Genomic DNA, 23,844 nt, shown 5'->3' with positions numbered 1-23,844 from the left:
TTAGTTCAAAAATCTCTGCCTTGGTTTCCCCCTCACAAGACTTACAGGCCTTAATGCAAATAAAACCTGTGAGCAATGACCACTTTGGTACTTCCTGGTTAACAAGCTCACACTTGCCCTTAAGGATGTAAATACTTGCGCTTGCTTGCAAAACTTTTCAAGTCCACTTTTCTCCCCATGCAATTAAGGTGATTCAGGATTCTTGTCATTTAAATTAGTAGTTACTGCAAAGTCATTTTGATGGGAAATGTGAATCAACATGCTTGCTGTTAGGTCTGATGACTTGTTATATGGAGTCTTCTTTTTAAAAGAGTGAAGGCTTTGTTTTGGTTTCCAATGCTACCTCTGCTAAATATGTCTGGATATTTAAATGCCCTTTTTGCCAATTTAAATTTTCAGTGCAAATTGAAGGAACCAGACCCAACAATCTTTAAGGTTCATTTACCTTAAACTTGGTGGCTTTCACACTTGAGATCTCGTCATTCAGATTTGCTCGAGAATGACGATGGTGCCTCCTGGGTGTCTGACATTATGATTCAAAACTAACTTAAAAACTATAATTCACAATATGTAAATTAAATTTGTGCTACTTTTGCTAACATTTCCCCATGTTTTTATTACAAAGGAACTGCTTTTTTCTTAAGGGCTTGGTTATCAATATTATTTAAAAACAAATCAGCTCAAAGATAAAAGAGTTATGTAGTTCTTCACAGGCAACTTTAATGATCAAGATTGGAAACACAATGGAAAATGTTTCATGCCTATATATTTTATATATGTATTAAAATTGTTGATACACTATTTCTTGTTGAAGCATCAACATTCCACAATTAGTTCTGGACATTTTTGAATAATATAAGTAGAGTAGTCATAATACACCATATCCAAAATGTTTTAAATTGCCCTGGGTTCATGATTCTAATTCAGATCTTCTTTATAACAGAAGAATAAATTTAAGCCATTTTGGGATCATTTTGTTAAAAGGATTAAAAAATATATTATAGCAATATAGTTTGTCTGAAACCAAATGTTGCACAATGGCTATTACTTTGCCTAAGTGTATTGTAAGACATTGATAACTGATTCCTGATTACCAGGATTAAATCCTATAATTTCTAAAATGCTCCTCAGGTATATTATACTCTTGCCCACTTGTGTTTTTGCTTGCTGGCATGTTGCATGTTAATTAGTGTGTGTGTCTATTGTATGAACATCTACACCTGCTCAACCGTCTGTCTCTTTTTAACAGATTGCTTTAAGGAAAATACAAAATACTTTGATTTTTTAATCCAAATCAGTCATACTGGTAATATGGCCGTGCTCTGCTAACTAATAAGTTATTCTGCATCTCAAAATAAGTAGTCTAGAAGACAGGAAAGGTCCAAGAGCAATTAGTCTCAACGGGTACACCCTTGTGGCAGCAAGATTTATATGTTACTCAACTTGTATATTGTACATTCTATTTGAATGGTATAAGTAAAGATATAAATGAAAATTTAAAATTGGGTTTATGTGTTTCTGGAGGATCCAGGTAAAATTTACCTGTACTGGTAAGGTAAAGAACAAGTAGATAAGGACTTCAACCTCTCCCCATTTGCTGTAGACTTTGAGACACTGTACCCTTCAAAGACCATTCATTTCCCTCCCAGGACAGGAGACCTAATGTTCTATGGCACATTTATCATGCAACAGCGTGATTTATATGCCAACATACTAGATTTCTCTTCCTTCTGAGATGAAACGGCCACTGAATACAAAGTTATATACTTGAGGTGGAAGTGGAAATAGACATAACTAGTATAACTCATGATGCTAATTATTATAAAACTTAGATAGCAAGGGGAGGAGTAGACTTAAAAAGTAGGGAAAATAAAATAAAACCTTAAAGTCATTTTGGTTATTTGAATTTTTTATTCTAACTATAATTATAAAGCAGTACTTTCTAATCTCACTCTTGATGCAATGCTAAAGGAAACTGTGCTAAATAATAATTTTTCTCCCCTCAGGTACAGAGGAGTGCAAAAGGAATAAATAGGCCTTCTAGATAATTGCATCAGCCTTCCCCACCATTCCAACAGCAGGCTAGCATTTCAAGTAATGTCCTTTTGTCTCACTGAGAAAAATCATTTTATGATTTATTATGCTGGATTAAAGGGTGTACACACTCTGGGAATTAGAACAGGGCTGAAGGGCAGTCAGGCACAAAAGTGATCAAAACAGCAGGCATGCTTAATTTTTGTGAATTTCTTTTTAGACTATTTTTCCATGAAACAATGAGAAGATAAAACAGGCATGAGTTACATAACCTCTGGATGATAGCCCCTCTATTTCCATATCCTAGAATTAAGGTAAGAAACTAGTCCTACAAAAGGTTTCTTTCTTTGTGGTTTCAGTTTCATCAGATTACCGTTTGTCAAATTAATCCCACAATATGTGACTCCTTTCAATATTATTGAATGTCATTGAGGTGGATGTCCTGAGTTTTTTTTCAGCAACTGTTCCAATGCCATAAAAATGAACTTACAATTTTCTTCTGGGTATTGGTTAAAATATATAAAACCAAAGCTTATTTTAGTTTTCTGTTCTCTGCCTACCTGAAATAAGGGAGGGGTTTCCATCAGTATTAGATATGAAATTTGATTTCTCCTTTCTTAGAATGGCTCCTTCCTGATAAGTAAGTTAGCTATTTCATCTTCTTCTCCTTCAGTTGATGTCATTTTTGATTAAGTAAGCTGACAAAAGTTTCTCCTTAATGTGAACTTTAAATTACAAAAGATAAAAAAATATAAATACAAATTTCAATCTCTCACATGGAGATGTGACTCTTTCACTATATCCCCCAGTAAGTGAAATATTTAGATATTTAAAAGTTCCAGTGGAAGTTTCCAGCCAGTTCTGCTCTTTTAAAACCAGGGTCTATCAACACTTTTCAATTGAGGAATTGACTTTTTAAAGAGAAAAAGAAAGCTTGTTTAGTTAGATAATCTGTTTAATTAAGTTGGATTATTTATCATTGAAGTCATAGATATTGTGCTCACCTCACATTCATTTCTATGCATCATTTATAAACTGTATAAAATAATAATTTCAAAATAAAGAACCATAACATGTCATCATCATCATTTTCACCAACAAAGTTGTGTGGACCACAGAAGCCTTATATTTTGTCAACCTTAATCTCCTCTCCAAGTGTAATTTCAAAAACAGTTAAAAACTTGGTTCCTACACAGGTTAAGTGGACAGAAGTCAAAGATTTATTGAACTCATTAATGATGGAACTAATACGAAGAAAAAACTTGACTCAAAATTTATAGATAAGACAGAAGTCTTCATTGTGACTGTATGACAGAGTATTTTATTAAATTAAATACAAAGTCAATAATGCCCTTCAAGGATTTGTGGGTATGGCTTTGGCTATCAGAATAAACCCCAATGAGACTCACAGAAGAACACAGAGGTAAAAGGGAGAATTGTTAGCAGGACATTACCAGCTTGCAGTATGAGAGAAAACAATACAACATGAAAAGAGGTCATTGGACCTGCAGGAATCAGGCTCAGAGAGCTAATCCCTTACAAATATGTGCTCCCTTCCTTGGAGAAGATTGGACAGATGTAACAAGTATCTGTTTAAGTCATGAAGTTTGGGGAAAATTTGTTACATGGCAATAGATAACTAGGGCACACTGAAAAGTCAAATGCTGTGTTTGAAATAAGTGCCTTACGCACAATTGAGAAATGCAGATAAGAGAAGCACACAGATAACTATGAAAGAAAGTCCAAATCAAGTGAGATAAGGTCACAAGAAGAATTCAGAGAAAGTCTTACATCAACTTGCTGAAAGAGTAAGCAAGGAATGTATCTGGCCACAGGGAGAACAGCTAAGTGAAAACAGGTGCAGGATTTGAACCCTGACTCTGCCAATTACAACAACTGAGCTGGACAATGTCTTTTATTTGCTTCTCTGCGAATGAGAGACCCTCATTGTAGGTGTTAAACAGGGTGAAGACTGATCCCTGTTTGCCCAGGGTGCTTTGCTTTCACGGTACCTGTCCTAGCATAGCTATTAGTAGTATTCTCTTTAGCCCTCTGTAGTTTTGCTTTGCATGAGAAATTATATGATTTCCTGGGGGTTCATTGAAATAATCCTTATACAATGTAGGAATTGTGTTAAAAAAACTCTGAATTTTATGTCTTGTAACAAACATTATTAATATTTAAATGGAGTAAAATATATGAAATGAAGTGTGCTGTAGTGAGCTATGTATTTATATATGCTCATTGCTCACCCAGTTAAAATTATGTAAAAAGAAAGAAAAATCATTACAATAACAAAGAGCTAAACTTGGACCAAAATCAACCGAGGAAATAGGAGGAGAAATGGAATCATAACTAAAGGATAATTGGTCACAACTATTTTCATCAAATATCTTTTTGGAGCTGAGAACCTCCACTTTCATTATTCCTACAATGACTGAAATGGCCTGACACGAATGCCTTGATTAGAGATTGGGGAAGAAAATTCAGCTTGTGACTGTCTACTTTGTACAAAACAAGTTCTTAAAAATATGTTAGTGTCAAAATCGCCTTCAGTGACAATGAGGAGTGGTATTTATGTATTTTTATACAGTGTTTATACAATGGTGTGTGCAGTCAGTGCAAAATCAATCTGAACTGACTCAATGAAAATCCAAATCTTGAGCAAAAATAGCAATGCTGGAGACATCACAATACCTGATTTCAAAATACACGCCAGAGCCATAGTAACAAAAACAGCATGGGGTTAGCTAACACAGACCCACAGACCAGTAGAATAGAATAGAGGACCAGAAATGAACCCTCACAGCTACAGCCCTCTATGATTCTTGACAAAGTTTCCAAAAACATGCGTTGTAGAGAAGACAGTCTCTTCAATGAGTGGTTCTGGGAAATCTGGATATCCACATATAGAAGACTAAAACTAGGGAGTATGGCTCAAGTGGTAGACCGCCTGCCTAGAAGCATGAGGCCCTGACTTCAAACCCAGTACAACAACATCAAAGAGTAAAACTAGAACATTACTGCTGACCTGAAACTAAAATCAACACAAAAATGCATCAAAGACCTTAATGTAAGACCTGAAACTTTGAAACTACAAGAGAAAACACAAGAGAAACAAGTAAAGATGCTGATACCCACAGTAACTTCTTAAATAGAGCTCCAATAGCTCAAGAAATAAAAGCAAGAATGACAAAGAGAATTACATCAAATTATAAAGCTTCTGCATAGCAAAGGAAACAACAGAATGAAGGGAAAACCTATCAAATTGGAGAATATCCTTGCCAGTTATTCATCTGACAGAGGATTCACATCCAGAATATATTAGGAACTAAAAAAAAGTTAACAACAGCCAAGTAAGCCGGACACTGGTGGCTCACACCTGTAATCCTAGCTATTCAGGAGGCAGAGATCAGGAGGATCGAGGTTCCAAGCCAGTCCAGGCAAATAGTTTGCGTGCAAGACCCTATCTCGAAAAAACCCATCACAAAAAGGGCTGGCAGAGTGGTTCAAGGTAAGGCTCCGAGTTCAAGTCCTAGTACTGCAAAAAAAAAAAAAGAGTAAGTAATCCAATCAGTAAATGGGCAAATGATCTGAATAGACATCTCTCAAAAGAAGTAGTAGAAATGTCCAATAAATATATGGAAAAACAATCAGCATTTTTAGCCGTCTTGGAAATGCAAATCAAAACTAAATTGAAATTCAATCTCACTTCAATCAGAACAACTATCATCAATGCATCAAAAAATAGGTCAAGAACCCCCTGTGGCACGTACCTGTAACTACAGCTATGCAGAGGTAAAGATAGGAAGGTTGTAGTCCAAGGCCAACCTAGGCAAAAGTAAGACCCCATCTGAAAAATAAACTAAAAGCTAAAAAAGCTGAGGGTGTAGCTTAAGTGGTAGAGCACTTGCCTACCTGAATTTAAACCCAGTACACCAAACAACATCAAAATCCCACAATGCTTATACACTGTTGGTGAGAATGTAAACCAGTACAGTCACTATGGAAACCAGTATGGAGGTTCCCAAAAAACTAAAAATAGAACAACCATCTCATCCAGCTATGTCACTCCTGGGTATATACACAAAGGACTGAAGTCAGCATGCACACCCATGATTACCACATCACTACTCACAACAGTCAAGCTATGGAATTAGCTTCGTTGCCCATCAACACATGAGAAGATAAAATATGATACATAAACACAATGGGGGCATTATTCAAGACATAAAGAATAAAACCATATCATTTGTGGGAACATGTATAGAACTAGAAGTCATCATGTTAAGCAAAATATGACAGACACAGATGTACAGGCATGTCATACAATGGAAAAGCAAAATATGACCTTAAAACAATAAGGGGAGGTGAGAGAGTAGAAGACAGGATGGATGTGATCAAAACATGATATGTACATGTATGGAATTTCACCGTGAAACCCATTAATTGGTGTAATTAGTATGAGTCGATATTTGTCATATAAATGAACTAAATGAAACTTTAATCAGATCTTTAATAAAATATTTGACTTATGTTTAATGGCTTTGGGTGCTTTTTTTTAGGACATGAACTTAACACCTGGCAAGGTTTGAGGACAGGGCAACCTTGCTGCTAGGGCGGCTCTTGGGAACTCAGGTTAGAGAGACGTGCACCTACCTGCATGAGCCTGACAGAGGGTAAAGGAAAGAGCTTGGATCTGGGCATGCTCAAATGCATACACTTAGAGAGGCCAGAAAACCTATGGTAGACAATCACGTTCCACAGAGGACAAACCAGTGACCAGGGCCATCTGAAATGCACCCGTGGTGGGGGCACCAGCACCATAGAGCCAGTGGTGGCTGACCCCCATGGATCAGGGCTTCCTACCCCGGTGGTATTTTTCTTCCCCACCAGTAACCTTGTAGCCAGCACAGGCAACTAATTCATGCCTTGATGGCAGTTCTCACCATCTGAAACTCTTTCAGAGTTGAAGCATATGCCTGACTTGTGCTCTGCCTCTGTTTCTCTTTGTGCTAATGTATTGTCTGACTTTAAAAAGTGGTATTGTCCACCCTCCCAATGTCTTAGATGGTCAGAAAGTTTCTGTAGAATGAGCATAGGCTCTCAAATTAGGAAGACTTTTCTTCCATCACCAGACCTGTAATTTAGGTTACAGAAAAGTCTCTGATATTTAAATTCCACATATAAGCATCCACAGTTTTTGAAGGCATAAAACATGAGAAGCAGTTGTTCGAGCACTTTGCTTGGAATCATATATTCAGTCCTCTTAATGACCCAGTGAAACCTGCACTGTCATTGTCCAGTTTACAGACAGAGACTGAGGCCAGGCAAGGCTGGTTGACTAACAACATGGCCACATGTGTACTGGGTAGGTCTTTCCAGAATGTCTGACTTCAGACCTGTATTAGCCATGTATTAGTTTGCCCTTGTAACTTGATTCATTTTTCTAAAAAGTGTTCATTGGGCTCTTACTCTGCTACAGGTTCGATGGCACAGGAGAGAATGAAACAGAAACAGTCTCTGGTCTCTTAGAGCTCACTTACACAGTGAAGAAAGGAAATGATGAGATGATTGCTGTGAGGTTCAATCCATAATTCAGTGTGCCTGGAATGTATAGAGACCTAAATGACAGGCAAACAGATGCAATTCATCTTCCTCCAAATGTCAGGGAAAATAATTAATACTTGCCAAGGAACTGAAAGATGCAAATTCAAAGTGGACTCCCAGAACTTGGCACTTTTAATTAGAAGGGAGACAAACGACTGCTCCTTTGTGTGTGGAAACAAGCTTGTCGCTGGCAAATAATTCTGGATATCCAATAACTTTCCCACATTTTTGATAAATTACTATCTCCTCAGTTTCTCACTTTATTAAAGCTGTCATGTTTGTATACTCTTTATTAAATTTGTCTTGATATGAAAGGCTTCGCAAAGTTATTGATCATCTATATCATGTATAGCGTTTGGGGAATAAGATGAAAGTACAAAATAATTTTCTATCCTCAGTGGATTTATAATCCAAATTTGAGTGAGAGGAAGAAGAATGTTTCATTGGACAGGTTTGAGGTAATGTCTATAATTTTAGGGAAAAATTTGGAGGAAGAATGAATTGGTGTAAACTGGCATTGATTTAGCAGGTTTTATGATATTACTATATTGAGTGGCTTTGACACTCAGTGGTTTTAATCCCTACCATCAGAGAAAGAGCCCTGTTATCAAAGGTCCTCAGTAACTTCCTGATGAGGAGTACAATTTTGTACATCTACTGTAGTTTTATCAAAGAAATACTATACTTAGCCACTCAACCACAGTATAAGAAAATCATCATATACAAACCAATAAATGCAAGGTAAAGGAATAATTTTTGTTGTTAAGACGTATTACTTATCTCTGTAGATTTATAATAAATAGTTGGTAACTAGGTTATGGATTGCAGTTAATTACTGGGCTTGTACTGCAGATGTAACTATGACATAAGTTTTCTGGTTTAGTTAGGGTTTATGTATACAAATTCAACTCACTGGACCTTAGAGAACCGACCTTAGGCTACCTGCTATAAAATGTCATATACAGTGAATGTTCAAGGCTCAATGTCTAGGACCCTTAGCGCTCATCTGATTCACGCAGACATTGAAGGTCTTTTGAGAAATACAAACGTAATCTGCTCTGATATGCTCTGATTGCAGTTAGCTATTGACAGATTGGTATTTTAGAAAAGGGAGAATGATGCTCACTGTTAAGTGGTGATCTGACATTTTCATTCTCTGTTACAAGCGCACATTAGTCAACTGCTGATAAGCAGGTGTTGCCAGGTGACTGTGTTTAGAAATAACCCACTAAATTGCTGTAAAGGGTGAGATTTTTAAATACCAAAGTTTTTATGGCTGAAAGGAAGACATGATTAATTATACATGGGTGGCAAAATGGGGGAGGATTGAAACTATAACTTTATTTTTACTGTGGTAGAAAAATAGATTAAGTAGAATGAAGCAGATATTTATTCTGCTGGATCCTCTTGCAATGTTAAATTTAACTTAATATTTCTATTTTGTGAGTTATTTTTAGAATAGTAAAATGTTTTGGCTAATGTTGTGAGTTTCAATACTGTGTGAAAATTTTTGACAATTTATTCAATTTTTAGTATGGGGAATTATTGCTACTGTGATATCTTTGCTTTTCTGCTGAGAATAAATAAGGGAACAGAACTCACTAAAAGCTAAATAAACCAATCAAAAGGAGAATGACCTACTGCTTATCATCATAATCTTGGGAAATTTACATGTGGGAACTAAATTTTCTTTAGTTTTTCAAAGTGTCCTTTGTTCTGCGCTCTTTGTTCTCACCTAACCGATACCAGGCTGCACTGTGGTAAGGCAAAGTATTCAGGCAGCCAGACAAATGTTGCGTTTAGCAGTAAATTATTCTATTCCCTGAAAGTGCCAAGTTTTTTCTCAGTTTTTGCATTGCTCCCACTTACCCCAATGACCACCTTAGTCCTCAACACTTCAAAATGAGAAGAGAGTAGACACAAAAGATTAAAAAATGTCACATGACCAAAGTAAATAACATAGTTCTGAACTTCTGATGTGTCCAAGCACAGGCATTAACTGTCCCCATGTCACTGTCCTAAGACTCTAGGAGTTAAACCTTGCATCCTGTCATCTGGACACCTATCACCAAACAGGAAAGACTTGTGGGATTTCCTGAGCCCTAAGGCTCATTTAAAAAGTGACAGGTCTCTTTCCAGGAAGAATCATGTAAAATTCAGTGAATTAAAATCTCCATTGAGTTCTCCTTCTGTTCACTTCTTTCCAGGAAAAACTGGTGCAGGAAATTTAATGTCCTGCCATGACCTGGTCACACTCTACCAGACCTGCCACAGTGTCAAGCACATCTGGACAAGTTGATGACTCATTCCAGCTGTTTTTAAATGAGGGACATGTGCAGATTCCTCATAGGTTCCTCTATGCAAAATATTGATTATTTTATTGTGAATATCATTACTGAGCACCTCATGTGTGCAGGATATTTAGGGAATAAATTCTTGCTAGGAGTCCTTCTGTCCTTTTGTTATAATAGTCCATGTCTTCACCCCACCCTCTGTCTTTCTGCTTTTATATTAAGTACAGCATACATACAAAACACCACACCAAGGTGACCCTTCCTGGGCATTGTGGAGTGTTCAAGCAGCATGATTGGTCTTGATGATGTCAGTAGGACTCACTCCTAAACCTCTTCCAGTGGTGGGAAAACCACCACTGGGTGAGTCCTAACTATACTGACCTTTAATGGTAATTTTCTTTTTCTTTTTTTACCGTGTATCATTAAATATTACCATGTAGCCCTGTTAGAAAGGATTTCTTTTTGGTAGTACTGTTGTTTGAGCTCAGGGCCTAAGTGCTTTCTAGACAGGTATTCTACCATTTGAGCCACACCCCCAACCCTTTTTTGCTTTACTTATTTTTGAGATAGGGTCTCATGCTTTTTCATTGGCTAGATTTAGACCTCAAACCTCTTACCTATGCCTTCCATGTAGCTGGAATTACAGATGTATACCACCACACTCAGCTTAATGATTTTTCCCTAACTGTTTTGTCCCCTTTACTGGCCTTGAACTACCATCTTCCAGATCTCTGCCTCTTGAGTGAGTATCTAGGATTACAGGTGTGTAAGGAATTATTTATAAAATAGTTTGACATATTAAATAGACTCCCAATTATGGGCCCTTCAAACAGCCTTTCTAGGTAGAGTGGCAATATAATTTACCATCTCAACTGCAGCCACCATTGGTAGATGTGATTGACCCAGACAAGCTTGCATGAGTGCCCTGCTTCTGGGAGACACTGCCATGAGTGAATGCTGCCTTTACTGCCCCACACCATCAGAGTTACTTTCCCATTCAACATCAGTACATGACATGACAGCAGGACAATTAGAAGCAGGACATCCCCACGAGTAAAACAATGAAGGCCAAACTCAGAACGTTAGAGAGAAAAGGTTGTGGAATGCAACACTTAACCAGTTTAGGATGTAAATGGGTTATTCTTCAAACAATTTTCACTGCCATTCCATGTAATAACTATGTTCCATGGATTAACGCAGCACACTAGGACACATTACCTCCAGGATTTGCATATAAATACAAAGAGGGTTGTACGCATTACTTGGAAGATATTGGGGTTTGTAGGTGTATGTGTGTGTTTTATTGCCATGTGTAATTCACAATCCATAAAATTCATATACTTAAAGAATACAATTGAACAGATTTTTGTTTATCTCAGTCCTGCAACAATCACCACTGTCTATATGAATTTTAACACTCTAAGCACAAACCCAGACCATTTAAGGGACTTCCAGTTTCTCCCTCTTTCCACTCCCAAGCTTTCTGTCTTTACGTTCTTTCTTCTTCGGAGCACTTCATGGAAATGAATTCATATGATACGTGGTCTTTTGGGAATAGATTCTTTTATAGCATTATGATTCCAAGGTTTCTACATATTGTATCATGCATTGCACATTTCTTTATATTGATGCACAGTGTTGATTTATATAGATATATTTTGTTTCTCCACTCATCATTTGATGGGTGTTTGTATTATTTCTATTTATTGGTTCTTATGAACAATGTTACTACAAACATTCATGTACAATGTTTTGAGCAGATGTATGACTCCAGGGCAATTGCACACCAATATCCAAGAGAGTAAAGTTGGACCTTCCTGTATACCCTTATGCAGAATAGACAGAGTCATTCTACTTAGAATGGAAGCATGGAAGTAAATATTCATGACTGAATGATGCAATGTTACATTAATATGAAAGATACAAGCAACAAAAGAAAGTAAGAGATAAATTGGTCTATATCAAAACTAAACACGTTTGTGCTTCAAAGGACAGCAACAGAAAGTGAAATATAATTCAAGGAATCAGAAAAATACAAATCACGTAATAAAGAATTTGTATAAAGACTTTGCTACTCAGTAACAAAAAATAAATAGCCCAATAAAAAATAGATAAAGAACTTGGATATACATAAATTTATAAGATGGTTTCATAATTTCATCCCAGATTAGCACAACATGCTCTCCAGAAAACGAAGAACAGAGACTTAAGGAAATCTTTGCACACCAAGGTTCATAGGCCATGACTCACAACAGTCAACAATTCAAATGGCCTTCCATGGATGAACAGATAAATAAAATGTGCAACAGTAACAGGCTATGGTATGAGTCACTGTAAAAATTATGAAATTCTGATGCATACTATAACATGCATGAAACTTAGAAACATTGTAGTAAATGAAAAGAACAAGACAAGAAAGATCAGATTTTGTATGATTTCATGTAAGTGAAGTATTTACAATAGTGAAATTCATAGCAACACAAAATAGAATAGACACCATGAGCTGAGAGGAGAAAAGAATGGGGGATTGTTTTCCTGTGTGATGATGTTCTGGAAATGAATGGTGGTTAGTGGTTCAACATTACCAGGCCACGGACATGTAGTAACTGAAACGTGGTTACAATGGTTAAATAGTATATCATGTATATTTTATCACAATAAAAAACTGAAATCTATCCTTGAAATTCAAGGACTATTGAATGAGAGTTTTATGGCATATTCCTGGTAGCATAAACCAGCTAAGAAAGCATTCTGATTCTTGTGATACAAGATAAAAAGTGGGACAGACTTCAGATTATTTCATGTTTTGCAACTTCAACCATATTTAAATTTTTTAATTCAAACTTACAAAGAACAATTGTGTATATTTCTGGGATGTGTTAAATTCTTGAAAGTATGAGATGTGCCTTATTTATACTGACCATACATCCACATTCACTTACTATTTCATATTATTGTTTTTTTATACATATCATTTTATTTTCTTTTTGCCCTAAAATAAATTCACATTCAAAAACTCCCTTCCCTGGATTCACCCCTATACATTTTATATGCATATATATATATATATATATATATATATGTACACACATATAAGGCATTTTGGTAGTGAGGATTGAACTCAGAACCTGAAGTATGTTAGGCAAGAGCAAGGGCTATACCACTTGAGTTGTGTCCCTATCACCTTTAGTTTGTTTTTTTGAGATAGGGTCTTGCTACCTTTGCCTAGACTGGCCTTGAACTCATAATACTCCTGATTGGCCATCAGAGAAGCTGGGATTATTGTCACGCACCATGGTGCCCAGCTCACCTACATTTTAATAGGCTTTAGAATACGGATTATGCTCTGTTCAATTATAGCCCATCTATCTCTCTATACAGTTGTTCATCTTACTCTTGGTTTCGATGTCCTGTGTAAATTATATTGTTTTAGGTACATAAATCATCAATGCTTACTGAAGACACTGTTTTATGACTACCTTCATCCTTGATAACTTTCTGACAACACAATGCTCTCACCCCTCTTGCTTGTTCATTTCCTAACAACTCCCAGCTGATGGCTGCATTCATTTCCTTTCAGATTCTTGATGAACATTTTTAGTTGTGTGAAGAGTCAAATACTTTGAAATTTGTTGTTAAGTGTACTTTTTTCTTCATGAATTTTATTATTGAACCAAACAAAAGAACGTGTAATGTAGTTAGCCTTGTGTACTTCACAATTAAGTCAAGAATTTACGATAAAGTCCAGAAAGACACAACAGATTTGGACCTGGCTTCTTAGGGTTATTTATTTTTTTATTACTATCTTGTCTTCTTTTGAAGTCTTTCTGTTCAAGTGTTTTAATTTTCATGCTAGGGAACTTCTTGCTATTAAATATCCTTCCTTTTTCCCTTGACTATTATTCATAAGGATATGTTTTTTCCTAATGATAAACTTATTCTTTGAAGAAGTTTTTCTATAGTTGTGTAATGTTTTAAGAAAGTTAGCACTATTTTGCTATTATTTTATTCCTCAGATATTCTATAATGTTGAATTTTCACACTAGGTTCCAAGAATATGAAAAAGTCACCAAGGACATCTATGGTTGCCAAATTTCACTAAAGAAAACACAAGAATGAACTTAGAATGTCAGACAAACAACAAAAGGTTTTTATAGGTATGTTCCATGTGACATTTGGGGGAATGCTCATGTTAAAATTTTATTGTACTTTGAAATAAATATTTGGCCAGGCTTTCTGTATTTTATCTGAAAACCCTACTAATATCACATCTAAAATAAGAATAATTTTAGCATCTCTTGATAGCTTTCTGAAAACTTACCATTTATGAATTGTAAAGTCTTTTTCATTCACAAGTAAATGGATGGAACTGGAGAACATCATCTTAAGTGAAGTTAGTCAGGCTCAGAAAGCCAAAAATCACATGTTATCCTTCATTCACGGATTATAGACCTAAAACAAATGCAGTAATATTATTGGACACATGGGTCACACAGTAAGGGAAGAACACACATGGGAGGAATAGGCAAAGGGAAGGAAACCTAAAAGTTGAATGTGGTTGATGTACTCACTCTAGAGGAGTGAATAAAGTAATCTTAAACTGGCAGAGGCCATTATGGGAAGGGGGCTAGGAAATGGTAAAGTGGTCTGGTAGAGATGAACCAATGTGAGTTGCAATACACAAGTGCATGGAAGCAACACTAGGAATCTCTGTGTATAGCTATCTTTATCTCAAACTAGCAAAACTCTATGTCTTTCTTATTATCCCTTATGTTTTCTCTTCAACAAAATTGGAGAACAAGAGGGTGGAACAGGTTCTGTCCAGAAGCGGGGTGTATATGTGTGTGTGTTTGTGTGTGTGTGTGGGTTGGGGGACTGGGAGGGTGGGGGTGGGGACTGGGGGACTGGGGTTGTGGGGGTGTGGTGGCCTAAACAATCTATGAACATGTGAGTAAATGTAAAGATGATTAAAAAAGAGAGAATGAACTAAAATGTGTCTCAGAGTGAGTACCACTCACATTTGAAGAGTGTCCTATGAACAACCCTACAGATAACTCTCTCAAAGCGGTTTAGAAATCAGTGTTCTATAGTCAATAGAATATATCCTGGGATTTGTCCATGAATAAATACACATTTAAAACTCCTTAAAAAGTTAGCAGTCATGTGTTTTTGTGAAATTAAAATAAAGAAACATGAAAGCACGCCTACCACCTAGATTACACTTTCCCATACGCTACAGAGAAATGTGTTTCCATTTGAAAAGAATAAAAGGCAGACCTATAAATATTTTTACATTGTTTTTAGAAAAAAAAAACCTTTATCATAGAAATTGGAGCTACATGCACATCAATTTTGAAACAGCTTCCCTTCCCCCTCTCCAATTTGTCTCTTTGAAGCTAAAAATAAGGAACTTTGCTGCTTACACCATGTATAGCTTAAAGCAGAATTTTACAGCTGGCTTTTAAGCCCCTCTGAAATGGGGCTTCTAATGGAAACACTGACAGACTGCTTGCTGCAGGGACACAGTTATAATAAATGGGTCTGAGGGAGACCCGATACAGGCCCACAGGTAATTAATGGCAGGAGTGAAGTAAAATATACGTACACTATCCCACCGAGAGCATGATGCAATGGAAGAAACTTGCAATAAAGCACAAAGAATGTCTATTTAGCAAAGAGCTGTGAGGGAAGACTTGTGAAATAAATCACCAGCCAAGACTGTAACTTTGAGCAGTTATTGCATATTCCCTTATAATTAGGATTTTTACAAAAACACTATAAAATCAGTTTTGGCTAAGCAAAATTACTCTGTGTAATGGATTGAGAAGGCAATGAAATATAAACTCAACTACTCAAGCAAGCTAATAATACCCAGGGTTTTCTAGTCAGAAAGTTTAGCTGTAAGCAGTCCAAGAATGTGACTCCTTACTGCAGAACTCTTGAGTATAAAATATATTCTTAGAGCAGTGTAAAATGGCTGTATTATCTCTTCCCCAATGTCTTGATTTAGTTGTCTAGCTGTATTTTTTATTTATTTCTGCAGATCGAGAAGGTCCTCAGAATTTTTGGCCATAATTCTTCTTGACCTTAGAACTCTGAGGTAACTGTTGGTTCATTTTTTTTTTTCCTTTCCTAGAGAATGATTGATACCAAATCCACTTTAACTTCATCTTCTCACAGGACATCAACTCAACCATTATCTTCCAGGGAAAATCAGTGTTTGTAAGTGTATGATGATTCTTTTTTGGACTGAAATGTGTCCCAGAAGACACTGCATGCAGATGAGGACTCTGCTATGTAGTTGGGAAGATGTGAGGGGTGGAGGTGGTGGGGAGGGCTGTAAGTAAAGAAGAGAGGGAGAGCAAAGAAGAGAAAAATGACTGTGATGGATTATTGGTCTGAAATTTTTAAAAGAGTTCCATCAATCTTCTATTTTTCTTCCTAGTCTCAGGGTGATAATAAATTAATCTTATATGTTAGGTGGTACTACTGAGTCCCCACAAGTCTGAATGATTTGCCAAGGTCTCACAGTTAAGACACTGGAGGAAAAATGATATCTACCACTTCCTCCTGTGCTAAAGTTTTAAAATGTTGTCCTTCTAATTCAGAAAAGAGTAAAATATTTGCCCAAGTTAGAGAAATTCTCAGTTGCTTTATAAGTGTAGACTTGGGCTGAATAATTGAGAGAAACTGGCTTATGCTGGGAATAGCTATAAAGGTTTTGAAAAGCATCGTCAATAAAATCAATTATCATTATTTTTGCAATAATTACTTATGAGGAAAGATATTTCAATTAATAAAGTAACTTAGATGCTTTGATCTCAGTAAAATTTTTAAAAATATTCAAAGCCTATTACATTTTTAAAATTATTCTCCTCTTTTTTCTTTCCTTTTTGTTTGACTTATGCAAGCTGTCACTTTGACAATGTTTTTGAATCAGATTCTCCACTGAAGAAGAAAGAAAGGAAAGTAACATGAAAAATCATCAGTTTTTAAATTTCTTATTCTGAAAAAGATATTTTTGTGGAATTCATAGACGTATACTTCATTTACCCTTGTAGGTAGAGTATAAAAGTCCAAGCCTTTACAATAGCACTCATGATAGAAAAGCAATTTCCCAATGGTTCATTGATTAGAATCAAATAAGAGATTTTAAAACAACTGCAGGGATCTCAGGGTAGGTATTACTTTTATACAATAAGGCAAGTAGTAATGTTGTATTTTCAAAATTCATCTTAAATACTGTATCACTTTTTTTCCAATATTTTATCCTCCAAAATTATTTTTAAATTTAAATTACCTTTAGTTGAATGAGATGGACTTTGGGGATACTATTTCAGGTGTTTTCATCTTTTTTGATGACAATGTTTCTTTTAATTATAAATTTGTATGTGATATTTTTTATAAGCCACAGTATCAACTGCTCCTTGCCTATAGCCTATCTCACTGATAATTATGTGAGATGTCTATGTGCAAATCTAACCTTTATTTTCTTTATTCAGTCTTATCCAACATTAAAAATGGTTGTGATGCCTTCATTCTTTGTATTAAGATTATTTTTTAAATGCCTAAGACAGTGTGCCAAAAGTAACTATGGCTGTTATTTAAAACTTTGGACAAAACTGAAACTTATCTTGGGCTAAGTTAAGAATTCATTCCATGATTCAAACACTGTTCACAAAATCTTTCTCTTTGATAATTATCAAACACCAGCATCACTAAGTGATTCAATATAGTTTCTATATTATCGCATAATAAAGAACATAACATTTAATGCATTAAACTTCTAGAAATAACAGTTTGTATGAGACTACTAAGCATACTGTTTAGCTGACATTCTTGACAAAGGAACGATTGATGGGGTTAAATTAAATCTGGTATAATCTTCTTAATCTGAATATCTTCCCATAAAAGATTTCCTGTCATTTTACACATGCTGCAGGATATAGTGGTGCACACTTATAATCTTAGCACTTAGGAGCCTGAGGCAGTAGAATTGTGAGTTCGAGGCCAACCTGGGCTATATGGCTAGAACTTACCTCAACAAAACAATAAAATATAAATAAAGAGAAAAAACCCCAATTTACATTGAAAACTTAAACTCCAACATACATGTCCTCACATCCTTTGGTGTTAGAGCCTTGTCAGATGTTTAAGTGTGTGTCAGTCTCTGTCGTGGGCTAATGTGTAAGTGTGCATGTGTCTGTTCGCAGCAGCACTGGTATGAAACACACTTGGTGTAACATTGCTTTAAACCCTCTTCAGTCTAATAATTATGATGTCGTATGCTTTGTAAAATAATGACTAAACTATTCCACTTTTATTCCTCAAAAAGAAGGATTTTGTGGGGGCAGAAATATCACATCTTAAGGACACATGAGAAGATACTTTTAAACTTCCCAAGATGATTAATTTGGGAGAAAATGACTTCTGAGCTTTTGGATGCAATGAAAAGTCTAATAGAAGATCTGTCTTTAACATCACCGAGCATCAAACAACCTATAGTTTGTAAACTGAATAATATTCTGAAGATGACTAGATGTGTTGGTTCAACTTTCCTTGGATTTTAGTTTAGTCTGTCTCACTCAATGTTCTGGTTGGTTTTCACTGGCATAAAATAAAGATGACCCACATATCATCTGTTATATGTGACTGTTTTATATGTTGTTTTCATTCACAGACTCAACACAACTTAAAAATTGTCCAGAAGAGAGAATTCCCTTTTAATTCAGTTTTAGTGAAATACGAACAGGTTGCATGTACAGTAAATTCTGCTGGCACTGTAGGCAGAGCAGAATATAAACTCTCAGTTTCAGGAATTTAAAAAAATTGGGATCATAATAAAAATTTATAGTTTCATTTTTGTAGTTATGCAGGCTTTGAATTAGAGCCACACTAAAAGTTATGTGGAACTATTGTTCCCAGGCTTTTCCTCAACAGTAGTTTAATTTGTAGACAGACTAGCAATAAAACCAATCTATAAACTATTCTCCATATCTAAGTTTTGAATTTTCTTCCTCCTACACAACTAGAAAACATATTTTAAAAATACATTTATGACATATATAGCATGCAAAGAATAATATCCTTAGCTAATTTTTTTTTATTGTGCCTGGTAGAGGCACATTGTGGCATTTACAAAATTCTTACAATATATCAACTATATCAAGCAAAATTCACCCCCTCCAACATTCTCCTTTACCCCATTTCTCCCCAACTGGAATAGTTCAACAAGTCTTATTGTTCCATTTACATACATGTGTACACAGCATTTGCACCCTCCTACCTCCTTCCCCCATCCACTAGTAGATTTCTTTCTTTCTTTTTTTTTATGGTACTGGAGATTGAACCAGGGCCTCCCGTGCATGTTATGCAAGCACCCTACCACTTGGGCCACATCCAGCACTTCTGTTTTTATTTTACTTTCAGATAGGGAATTACTAACTTTGCCTGGCCTGGCCTGGAATTGATGCTCCTGCTTTGCCTCTCAAGTATCTGGGATTACAGGCATGGGCCACCATTCCTGGCTTCCTTGCTAGATTTCTGAGAATTACATTACCTGATTTGAAGACTCCTCACACAACAGCAGTAAACATTTACACTGTGGCGAGGATGATGGTTTAGTGTCAATCAGAATATACCAGTAGTAAATTTGAGCATCAAAGTATAAATGTCCAAATGGTTAAAAATTAGACCAATTACATTTCACATGTAAAATCACTTCAGCTTTACATTTTATGAGTAGCAGAAAAGACTATATCTATAGCTTTTAAATTTATTGCAGCTGAAGTTCCTCGCCTTGAAAATGTTACTTACTTCCCTCTTGGAACGATAGCTTTGTTGGTAGTATGGGAAACTAGCTGCAAAGGTGGAACATCAGAATTTGAGGTTGTTCATAATTTAAATTTGTTTTGTGAACACTTCTGCTTATGCATGTGGATGGGCTAATGGTGCAGCTGTAGTCATTAACTCAGAGCCGTTTCCAACATTCTGTGCCGCGAGATTATTTTCTGTGATTACAGTCCTGGGTTTTCAGTTGCATGGCCTATTTTTGACTGCAATGTTATTTTTTTGTCTCCCAGCAGAGCACAGATTTTTGGGCAAAATGAATGAACTCTGTGGCTGATTGTCTCCCTACTCCATATTCTGAAGCCGAAGCTACTGTCTTTTCCCAAACACAATGTACTGTACTGCTGCAGGTCTGACCCGGCTGAGTCACTGGTATAAGTGTGCTTGCCTCCCTTCAGTTGATTGGGTGGCACTCTCCCTTCCTCGTCAATTCTTCTCACATAACCAGTGCAGCAAATAAGAGTTCACAGTGAATGAAACCTCAGTGCTGATGAATCCATAAGCCTGAAACACTTTTGCTGTTTAGGTTTATTTATTTACATATTTTGGTGGGACTGGTGTTTGAACTCAGGATTTCACACTTGCAAAGCAGGTGCTCTACCATTGAGCCACATCTGCAGTCCATTTTGCTGTGGTTATTTTGGGGTGGTCTCATGAACTATTTGCCCCAGCTGGCCTTGTACTGCAATTCTCTCAATGTCAACCTCCCAAGTAGCTAGGATTATAGATGTGAGCCACTGGTGCCCAGCTGTGGTTTGTATTTTAATTTTTAAATTTCCTGGTGATAACAGCATATCAGTGGCACTAGTGAAATTAACGAGAATCTAAATACAATTTTGGATGTATATCAACGTTCTACACTTGGAATTTGTTCCTTTGTTCTTTAAAAGCTTAATTTCATCTAAAATGATATCTCTTTGCTTATCTATCTATCATCTATCTATTGTCTATCTATCTATATATTACCTCTCTATCTATCTATCTGGATATCTATATCATCTATCTGTATGGGTATATAGATAGAAAATTTCTAGAGCCAATGTTTCTAGTCACCAGCTGTGAATGCTGGGAGCCATTTTTACTTCTTCTTTTATTAATTAAACATCCCTACCCTGTCACTCAGTAGATCTTGTTGTCACTTCTTGTGTTTCTCAAATTTCTCTTTCCACCATGTTACTGTCCACTGTGTTCTCTTCTCACCTCTCCAATGACTTTCTGATCCACTCAGCAAATTAACATGGTAAGACAGCAAACAGAAAAAGAGTACATATTGTGTGATTCCATTTGTGTGTAAAATTCTAGTAAAGGCAAATGAATCTATAGTGACAGCAGATTGATGGTGGTCTATGGATAGGGCTGAAGAAAGGACAGACTAGCAGAGGAACAAGGAAACTTTTGGGGTAGTGGACGTGGTCAACACCTTGACTTGGTAGTGGCTAAGTGCAAATGCCAAAGCTTCTAAAACTGCATGCTTTAAACATGTTCAGTTTATTTTATGTTAATCATACCTAAGTAAAAAATGTTAAAAACTCACTATTTTCTCAAATTGGATGATTTATCACAGACCCAATTGATTACAGATTTAAAAAATTGTAAAACTTATTCAAAAGTGATGTTGTTATATGAAATTTGTTATATTACAAGAAAGTGCTTTTGTCTTTTATTTATAAAAACTTGCAAAAAATTTTTTTATATTTCTATTTGTATACAGTATAAAATTGAGTTATTATATCAATTTGTTTTCTAATTAAATTCATTAGGAAAGAATATGACATAAATAGCATTAAAAGCAAATAAAAAATGTTCATAGTACCTGGAGGGTAATAGAAGAACAACCAAGGAAATATCACAAATCAGCAAGAAAATGGAGATATGTCAGATACCAAGGAGAAACCCCAACACATATGTGAATTTAAGAGATCACTCAACATCCTAAACATCAAGGAAATGCAAATTAAGATGAGAGACCATTCTTTTCCTTAAATAATATGGTAAATATTAACACAAATAATTTCTACTGTTATTAACCTCCTGAGATTAATATGAAGAAGGCAAATTACAAAGCCGACGGGGAAAAGAATTTAACATTATCTATTACTATTCTAAAGATTAGTTTTACTACTCATAAGAATATTAAAGCCTTAACTGAGAGATCAGAAGAGGAAACACCATTTATTGCACGTCATTAATATTGCCTTTTATTATCCCTTCCCATTGGACGGCCATCTGCATCATCTCTGCCATGGAACTACATGTTATCAATTCTGCCTTGGAGAATCTTTACAGAAAGTTGTAATTTTCAATTGTTTTGCAATTTATTCCATACTAATTTTCATCTTCATTTTGACCTAATATTGACTTGTGGATTTTCTTTCTCATTTCACACATGCTGTATCTTCTTGTATTTTTCTTTCAGAATGGCAAATGGTTTCCTCGAATGTTTTTGTGTTATAGCACTAGATTATTAGCAGGGGTGTTTCCACAAATTTTTAGGAAGACTTCATGACCCTCTTCTCAAGGGAGTTAAGCTTTCATAAGACAGTTTAGTAAGAGGTAAGGAGTTATAATATGTTTTTGGACTCTCATTTGTCTTCATATTGGTCATAGTCTCCCTAGGATAACAACTAGAATTCAGGATTATATATTCAGCTCTAAGTCTAAGCTTGATTTCTGGAAAATAGTCTTGTCTTTTGAAAGAATTTTTGTTTGCACCTATTATTGCAAAAATATCTTAAAACCAAAACCAAACAATAAGAAGTTTCCATTCTCCAAGCTCAGTATCCATGAGGGGTATATTTCTTGAAAATATGGCACTTTGTTTTTGGGATCATTTATTCCAAGAAGCAACGTGATACTAGCAGCAGTGTTTTCCCATTTATCCATCCTCTCCAGCCTCCAGCTCTCAGTAGGCTCTATTTGTTTGAAACCTGTTGACTTTAAGAGTAGCCATTTATGTACTGTTGTTGAAAGCTCAAACGGGATGCAGACAGATTGTCTGCCCCAAAAGTGATTCCTTAAAAAGAAAATCTCCTGTTTTTTTTTAAGGCTAGTACAAATTCTAGATCCCAAGTATGAGGCAACTGGCCACTTTGTGAGTTTGGGTGTCTTGAGTTTGAAACCTGCCTATGACTGAAGCAAAGATAGTATTTGCTAAAACCTCTTCTGTTTTCTAACGGCAAGACATATTCTGTAATCAGTTTTATCTTAGTGTTTAAAGGTTTAAGGTCTCATATTATCTGTGTGATTAAAGATCTCTTATGCAAATGACATTCAAGCGTAGAAATCTTACGGTTTTTTGGTGGTTCACTTGTTTTGAGATGCATTCTGGGAATTTCCCTCCAGGGTTTCCTCGAACAACCCACTTGTGAGTGTAGAATGCTTGGTTTAATCTCTATTTTAAATCCAGTAGCAAATAAGGCCTTTGGGCTGCAGAAAATGTAGCCATATTGTCTTAAAGCTGTTGTATTGGCAAAATTTATAGCCATCAATATGTGTAGAAAATGTGTTTTCAATAAATTTAATTTAACAACAATGTTATTCTAGTTGAATGCTATACTAAGTGGAAAAATTGAATACCATTTCAGGAGGTAGATATAGCCACGATGAAACATTTGGCAAGGTACGCTTGATATTTTAATATGTGGAGAGAAAATAAGGCATAACTTAAATCAACTGCTGTAGCATTTGAGATTAAAAACTCAGGACTGAACTTAAATTTGAGACCTGAAACTACATGAAGTCAGTAACTGCTTTGTGAGGGAGCCCTTAACAAGGATGCATAAAATTGCCAGTGGAATAGAGAATGTGATTTTTGACCTTGGGAAATTTGCAATTTGATGGATCTTCAAACCTTCTGAAGTTATGCAGACCAAATAATGCAGCATATTCTTCTTAAAAAAAATAAAGTCATAAACAGCGGCTCCTTGAAATGCTGATTTCTTTCCAACACAGATCAAAGCAATAATAAACAGAGAGAGAAAGCAATGGCATATTTTCCTATGAGTGCTAAATGCCTTGAAAGAGTTTGCACTTAGAAAGTTTCATCAGATAAGTACTT

At 35.8% G+C, this 23,844-nt stretch overlaps 1 long non-coding RNA gene across 2 annotated transcripts in view; it reads left to right on the top strand.

Moving 5' to 3' along the window:
* Nucleotides 1-18,615, top strand: part of LOC141410713 (uncharacterized) — a 26,212-nt gene extending 7,597 nt beyond the window's left edge. For both annotated transcript variants that reach the window (XR_012435502.1, XR_012435501.1), the window contains 3 exons: nt 2,255-2,348; nt 13,985-14,095; nt 15,982-18,615. This is a non-coding gene — a long non-coding RNA (uncharacterized lncRNA). The remainder of the gene's footprint in view (nt 1-2,254; nt 2,349-13,984; nt 14,096-15,981) is intronic.
* Nucleotides 18,616-23,844: the final 5,229 nt, after the last annotated feature.

This window comes from Castor canadensis, chromosome 9, assembly GCF_047511655.1.
Source record: "Castor canadensis chromosome 9, mCasCan1.hap1v2, whole genome shotgun sequence".
Lineage (NCBI taxonomy): Eukaryota > Metazoa > Chordata > Mammalia > Rodentia > Castoridae > Castor > Castor canadensis.
This window is presented reverse-complemented; position numbering and strand designations above follow the sequence as displayed.